General features: G+C 50.9%; 2 pseudogenes; both read left to right on the top strand.

Moving 5' to 3' along the window:
- Nucleotides 1-1,127: 1,127 nt before the first annotated feature.
- Nucleotides 1,128-2,286, top strand: LOC120653272 (annotated as a pseudogene).
- Nucleotides 2,287-3,641: 1,355 nt separating this feature from the next.
- LOC120653935 lies at nt 3,642-7,238 on the top strand (annotated as a pseudogene).
- The last annotated feature ends 271 nt before the right edge of the window (nt 7,239-7,509 follow it).

Here is a 7,509-nt window from a genome sequence, read left to right as displayed (position 1 = left end):
TGATGAAATCCATTACTCTTACCCTCATGAAGAGATGAAGCAGTGCAGATCGTAGCAGCGCAAAACGTAGTCAATCGGCATCGAGCGGTCGCGCAGTTGCGCTGCCCAGAAACCTTATTGCCATCCCTCGTGCAGCCTTCACGATAGAAATGGTTCAAAGATACACCGCTCACCCTTCACCTTGGTGCACACCAAGAAAAACAGCTGGCGAGAACCAACAGCTCAAAACTACAGCACAGCTCACCAACAGCAAAAGGAGAGAAGAGAAAGGGGAGGTTTTGCGTGTGTCTTTCCTGGACATCTCCAGGCACACTTATAGGCGATAGGGCAACTCCCAGCTGACCAATTACGCTATAAAAGCACCACATAATGGGAGTATAATTTCCCAATTAACTTGGATTAATACTACCCATTTAATTGAGAATTATGGTATTGACTACGCACTAATCTCATCTAATGAATGTTGTCAATAGATTTAATATGCAAATGGCAAAAGATTCACACCAGCTTGGCTTGGCATGTATTCGGACATTTGAACATTAACCCGGATACTCCGAGTATATGTCTGAATACTCTGGACACGTGTTCGGACATCAGATCGTCAACCCGGATACTCCGGGTATATTTCCGGATACTCCGGACGTTGTGTCCGGACATTCCGATCTCGAACTCGGAGTCTGCCACAAGTTGTTTTGGAATTCTCCTAAATGTGTCATAAATGGGCCAAATTCCAACATTTCTTTGGGCACCTGGCAGCAATTGCAAACTTTCCTAATGTACTTAAACCTGCTCTCCGGAAGCATCCCCATATCTTTCGGCAATCTTAATAGTTTGACCATGCTCAACCTTTCTCATAACAATTTGTCTGGGTTAATCCCAATTACTCTCACAGAATTAAATCTGTCTTACAATCATCTTGAGGGTGAAGTACCAACAGAAGGGGTATTCAAAAACACCACAGCCCTCTCGCTTGAAGGAAATTGGCAGCTTTGTGGAGTTGTGCTAGAATTACATATGCCTCTTGCCTCCATGCGCCAATGCTACTCGGAGAACTGGACGGCGACACTATCTTGTAAGAATATTGACCCCAATATTAGGCATTGTGTCCATCACGTTACTGATATATCATGTCAAGAAAGAAGGTGTCAAGAGCACAGTTATCACTGTCTTTTTCTGATGAGACATTCCCCAAAAAATCTTATAAGGATCTAGCTCAAGCCACAGAGAACTTTTCAGAGTCTAACTTTGTTGGGAGAGGAAGCCATGGTTCAGTGTACAAAGGAGTGCTAATAACTCCAGAACCCGTGGTTGTGGCTGTGAAGGTTTTTGACCTTGCCATGGAAGGGACTGATAGGAGTTTCATGTCAGAATGTCAAGCTCTGAGAAATATCCGGCACCGCAACCTTCTTCCAATTCTATTGTTACTGTGTGCTCAACAATTGATAACAGTGGAAAAGATTTCAAAGCTCTAGTCTATAGGTTTATGCCCAATGGCAGTTTGGATTCTTGGTTGCACCCTCCTGTCTATGGACACACTGCGAATAACCTGAATCTGTCTCAAAGATTGAAAATAGCTGTTGACATTGCTGATGCATTGCAATATATACATCATGATTGTGTGAGTCCCATCATTCACTGCGACTTGAAGCCCAGCAATATTCTTCTTGACGACGATATGACTGCGCATTTAGGAGACTTCGGCATTGCAAGATTCTACCTTGAAACCAAATCACAAACAGCGGGAGAATCGAGATAAGCAGGTACAATGAGTTTGAAGGGAACAATTGTATATATTGCTCCAGGTAACATAAGAACATAAAGCTATAACTTTGTTTATGTGATAACAATATAGCCACTTAGATTAACTATGTCACACACTGACACTTCACCTTTTGTTTTGAATACTTTCAGAATATGCCGGAGGTAGTTAACTATCAACTTCTGGAAACGTGTACAGCTTCGGCGTAGTCCTGATGGAGGTGTTGACGGGGAAAAGGCCAACCGATCCTGTCTTCTGCAATGGACTCAGCATCATCAACTTCTGCGAAACAAACTTTCCTGACCAGATACTTGATATAGTTGATGCTGATCTCCTAGAAGAATACCAGGACCGTGCTCAAGCGATCCCCGGAGAAAGAAAATGGAGTCCTTCAGTGCTTGTTGGCCCTGGTGAAAGTGGCACTTTCTTGCACATGCCAGGCCCCTGGTGATCGAATGAACATGAGAGAAGCGGCTGCAAAGTTGCACGAAATCAGACAGTCCGGTTGTATTGGGGATCGATGCTAACTATGATTCATGTACTATGGGCGATGGAGTTAGATGACCTCTGTACTATTGCAAGCGTACTGGAATAAAATGAAGTACTACAGATGATGCCGATGGAGTTAAAACGAAGTTCTCTACTCCCGATGATGCCGTACACTGAATTTGTGCAGCAGTAGGTGGTAGCAACACAATGATGCCGTGACTTGTCTCCAAGTGACAAAAACATAAAAAGTAGAGTTTCTGTTCGGCTCGCTACGGCTGGTGGCTGGTGATAATTTGTTGTAAGAGAAAAGTAATACTGGTTAGTTGGTGACTGATGACTGGTGCTGATTTAGTGTGTGAGAAAAATATTGTTGATTGGTTGACTCACAAGCCAGCCGAACAGGAGTCCACAATCCCAATGCTGGTTTTCCAATCGCCCGTCAGCACGTGAGCTCGTGGTGACGCCCGACCCACATGGTGGATCCCACACCCACGTGAATGCCTCTCCCGACCCAACGTTCTCTTTCTTTTTCTCTCTCATCCGGCTCCGGCCGTGGGAGCTTCGCCCCGCGCACCCCCCCCCCCCCCCACCCCAGCGGTGTCAAAGACCGGCAGCGGGGAAGCGCGGCGCGGCGATGGCAGGGAGGCACGGCGTGGCGGCAGGCTCCGCCCCTCAGGGAGCAGCGCAGCGGTGAGGTGCGGCGGCAACGGTGAAACCTCGCACCCTGACGGCAACGGTTCTTTTTGTTTTTGTTTTTTGATTTTTGGATGCAAAAGTTTTTCTTTAATTTTTCTGGTTATTCTCAAACTTTTCTGTTTCAATTTTTTTCTTTTTCTTTTTCTCTCTTCTAAATATTTTTCTTGAAATTTTTTTCCCAAACTTCTTTAGTTTACATTTGGATGTAAGTTTTTCTTCAAATTTTTCTCAATTATTCTGAAATTTTCTGTTTCAAACTTTTTTTCATCAAAATTTTCCTTTCTTTTCTCTCCAAAATATTTTCCTTGAAAATTTTCTTTGAAAATTTTTTTGTCAAAAAATGATAAAAAATACTATTTTTTTTTGGAAATCGACGGTACAAAACCTTTCGCACAGTCGCCCGTAAATTAGAATGCCCCACCAACAATCTTGTACTTTCGCGTCTAAACAATCTTATCAAGCTACCTAGTGTGCTATCTCTTGGACCGAAGTGACATCTAGCAGCTATCAGGACGACCACGACTTGCAGCACTCAGCTGATTCGCGCGAACAACACAAGTACCGAATGCCAATCCACACATCGACAAAAGTATCCAACAAGACTTCGTTGAGCCACTCGCCCGGTCCGCCAGTCATGTCGCCGGCGCCGGGCAGCGGTGCGGCCGTCGCCGGCGCGGGCGCCGACACGGCGCCGCACTTCGTGCTAGTGCCGATGATGGCTGCGGGCCACGCCGGCCCAATGATCGACATGGCACGGGCCCTGGCACGCCGGGGCGCGCTCGTCACGTTCGTCACCACGCCCCTCAACCTGCCCCGCCTCGGCTGCGGCCCCGGCGACGACGCGCTTCTGATCCGCTTCCTCCCGCTCCGCTTCCCCTGCGCCGAGGCCGGCCTCCCCGAGGGATGCGAGAGCCTCGACGCGCTCCCGGGCCCTGGCCTCCTCGGCCGCTTCAACGACGCCTGCGCCATGCTCCGCACGCCGCTCGTCGCGCGCCTCCGGGACGATGCCGACGCCGCCGCGCCGCCCCTCCTGCGGCACGGCGGGGCGGCCCGGGACCTCGCCGTGCCGCGGCTCGCGTTCGACGGGTTCTGCGCCTTCTCCTCCTTCTGCATGCGCCAGATGAACGCCCACAGGATCTTCGACGGCGTCGTCGACGACAGGCGCCCCGTGCGAATCCCTGCTTTCTCCATCGACGTCGAGATATCGAGGGCGCGGTCGCCGGGGAACTTCACGGCCCCGGCATGAAGGAGTTCGGCGAGGAGATCATGACCGACAGCGTGAGAGCCGACGGCCTGGTGGTGAATAGTGTTGGAATCACTCCCTCTCTAGGTGTTTATCACAAACACACTAGCCTTTTCTGGTGGCTCACACACACACGCAAGAAACATAGCAGCACAAGAAGTCTCTTTTTGGTCGACGCAAGCCACACAGCTCTCATCGTTTTCATTCATATAAATAGACTGAAGTACATGCAAAGGATAACAACCGGCTAGTCTGATCCATGCGTAGACTGCGCCATACTCTCGTAAACTAATGCAAACGTGCAGATGACATGCAAGCCTATCCATCCTATTCTCCTGCCACGAAATCTCATCATGGCCTTGACCCGAACTAATAGGGCATGTACTCCTGCCGTGCTCATCTCATGCAGGTCACACTGCATGCATCAGATGTTGGAGCCTCCGGCCGCTTCTCCGGCCGCTTCGCAGATCACACGGCTCGTTTCACACGCATCGCCATTACATTTCTTTCGGCACCACTCACTGCTGCAATGCAAATTTCTACACTTCTACACGACATTATTGACTACATGCAAGTACTACTTAACAAACATGCACATGCAGAAACTAAATCAAGATTAGTTCTAACAATCTCCCCCTAATCTTGATTCCCTAGGCCTTCACAAACTTTAGAGAAGAGCAGGTTCGTCGCTAGCGTAGCCTTGCACGAGCAGCGCCTTCTCCTCCTTTCCTTTCTTAGGACATTCCCAAGCATAATGTCCATAATCTTGACAGTTGTAGCACTTTACCTTGCTCTTGCCTTTGCCTCGACCTCGCGCCGAGTCTACTCCTTGTGCACGACCTCGACCTCGCGCCGAGTCTACTCCTTTTGCCATGAGGAGCTGCTATTCTGTTTGGACCTCCCGTCCCTTGAGTAGCTCTTCATGTGCCTTCAATGATCCAATGGCCTCTTCCATGGTCATCTTGTTGATGTCATTGAACAGCACCATCGATGAAGCAATATTGATGAACTTGGTAGAGACAGCCCGCGGCAGCTTCTTCACCACGTACTTTTCTTCCATCGCATCTCCAAGTTCACAAATGCGTCCAACTAGCATCATGAACTTTTCCGCGAAATCATCCATGCACTCTGCATCACTCATCTTAAGATTATCAAAATCTAACCTCAAGGATTGGATCCTTGCCTCCCGAACACGCTCGACGCCCACATGCATGGAGCGTAGTGCTGCCCACACATCAGCGGCGGTCTCCTTCTCTGTTACTCGCAGCAGCGTCTCGTCGTCGATCAACTGGGAGATGATCATCAAGGCCAGCTGGTCCTGGACCTCATCGACCGCCTCTCCTGGTGGCTTCTTCTCACGATCAACAGCACCCCATGCGCCGTTGGTCCGCAGCAGGAACTTCATCCTCACCGTCCACGCTGCGTAGTTCGTCCTTGTCAGCATCGGGAACAGGAGCCTCCCCGTCGTCGCCGTCGAGTTGCCGAAGCCACCGCTCACGATGGTTTTGCTGCTTGATGACGAATCTTCATGCGGCATCGTCTTCATCAACTTGGCTCTGAATACCAATTGTTGGAATCACTCCCTCTCTAGGTGTTTATCACAAACACACTAGCCTTTCTGGTGGCTCTCACACACACACACACACGCAAGAAACACAGCAGCACAAGAAGTCTCTTTTTGGTCGACGCAAGCCACACAGCTCTCATCGTTTTCATTCATATAAATAGACTGAAGTACATGCAAAGGATAACAACCGGCTAGTCTGATCCATGTGTAGACTGCGCCATACTCTCGTAAACTAATGCAAACGTGCAGATGACATGCAAGCCTATCCATCCTATTCTCCTGCCACGAAATCTCATCATGGCCTTGACCCGAACTAACAGGGCATGCACTCATGCCGTGCTCATCTCATGCAGGTCAAACTACGTGCATCAGATGTTGGAGCCTCCGGCCGCTTCTCCGGCCGCTTCGCAGATCACACGGCTCGTTTCACACGCATCGCCGTTATATTTCTTTCGGCACCACTCACTGCTGCAATGCAAATTTCTACACTTCTACACGACATTATTGACTACATGCAAGTACTACTTAACAAACATGCACATGCAGAAACTAAATCAAGATTTGTTCTAACAATTAGCTTCGCGGAGCTCGAACCACGGTTCGTCGACGCCTACGAGGCGGCCATGGGCAAGAAGATATGGGCCGTCGGGCCTCTGTTCCTAAACACCATGGCGTCGGCGGCGATCGCCGAGGACGCGGCCGCCGTCCGGTGCGCGAGTTGGCTCGAGTCCAAGAAGCCCCGTTCCATGGTGTTCGTGAGCTTCGGCAGCCTGGTGCGCTCGTCGGTGCCGCAGCTCGCCGAGATCGCGCACGGGCTGGAGGCGAGCAACCGGCCGTTCATCTGGGTGGTCAAGTCCGGCAACCTCGCCGAGTTCGAGCGGTGGCTGTCCGGCAACGGCTTCGAGTCCCGCGTCGGGGAGATGGGGCTCGTGACGTGATCAGGAATTGGGCGCCGCAGAGGGCGATCCTGTCGCACCCGGCGACGGGCGCCTTCGTGACGCACGGCGGCTGGAACTCCGTGCTGGAGTGTGTTGCGGCGGGCCGGGGCTGCCGATAGCGACGTGGCCGCACTTCGCCGAGCAGTTCGTGAACGAGAAGCTCGCCGTGGACGTGCTGCGGGTCGGGGTGCCCGTGGGCGTCAAGGACGCGGCACCGTGGGGCGTGGAGGCGGCGGCCGTTGTGGAGACGAGGGAGGACGTGGCGAGGGCCGTGGCGGCGGTGATGGACGGCGGGGAGGAGGGCTCCGCGCGGCGGGCAAGGGCCGCCGAGCTCGGCAGGAACGCGCGGGACGCCGTGGCGCGCGGCGGCTCGTCGGACCAGAACGTGTCTCTTCTCATGGAATGGGCCGAGCGGAAGAAACCCACGGCGTGAGAAGAAGAACAAGCCGCCGAGCGGCAAGCGGGAGAAGGCATGCTTGTTGCGAGACGTTGACTAGTTTTAAAGGCCATGACAAGTGTAATCAATCATGAGTAAAATGCACTAGAGGTCCATCAACTTGTAAAGGGGTGTCACTTAGGTCCACTAACTCCTAAAGTGCATTTTTGGGTCATGAACTTGTTAAGTCGTTCACCGCAGGTCCATAACGGTCCACATGTGCTTCTAGCGCTGACATGGCATGCTCCCCATTTACAGTGTTGCTTACATATCTTCATTGAAATAGTAATCTATGAAGCCTTTTACTTTTCTCTCGAGCAGTAGTTCAATTCACTTATCGAGGTGCTTTTATTAGTTGAGGTCATCTTATTCTTGCTGCTC

This window comes from Panicum virgatum, chromosome 1N, assembly GCF_016808335.1.
Source record: "Panicum virgatum strain AP13 chromosome 1N, P.virgatum_v5, whole genome shotgun sequence".
NCBI lineage: Eukaryota > Viridiplantae > Streptophyta > Magnoliopsida > Poales > Poaceae > Panicum > Panicum virgatum.
Note: the sequence above shows the minus strand (reverse complement) of the source record. Positions and strands in the feature narration are given on the sequence as shown.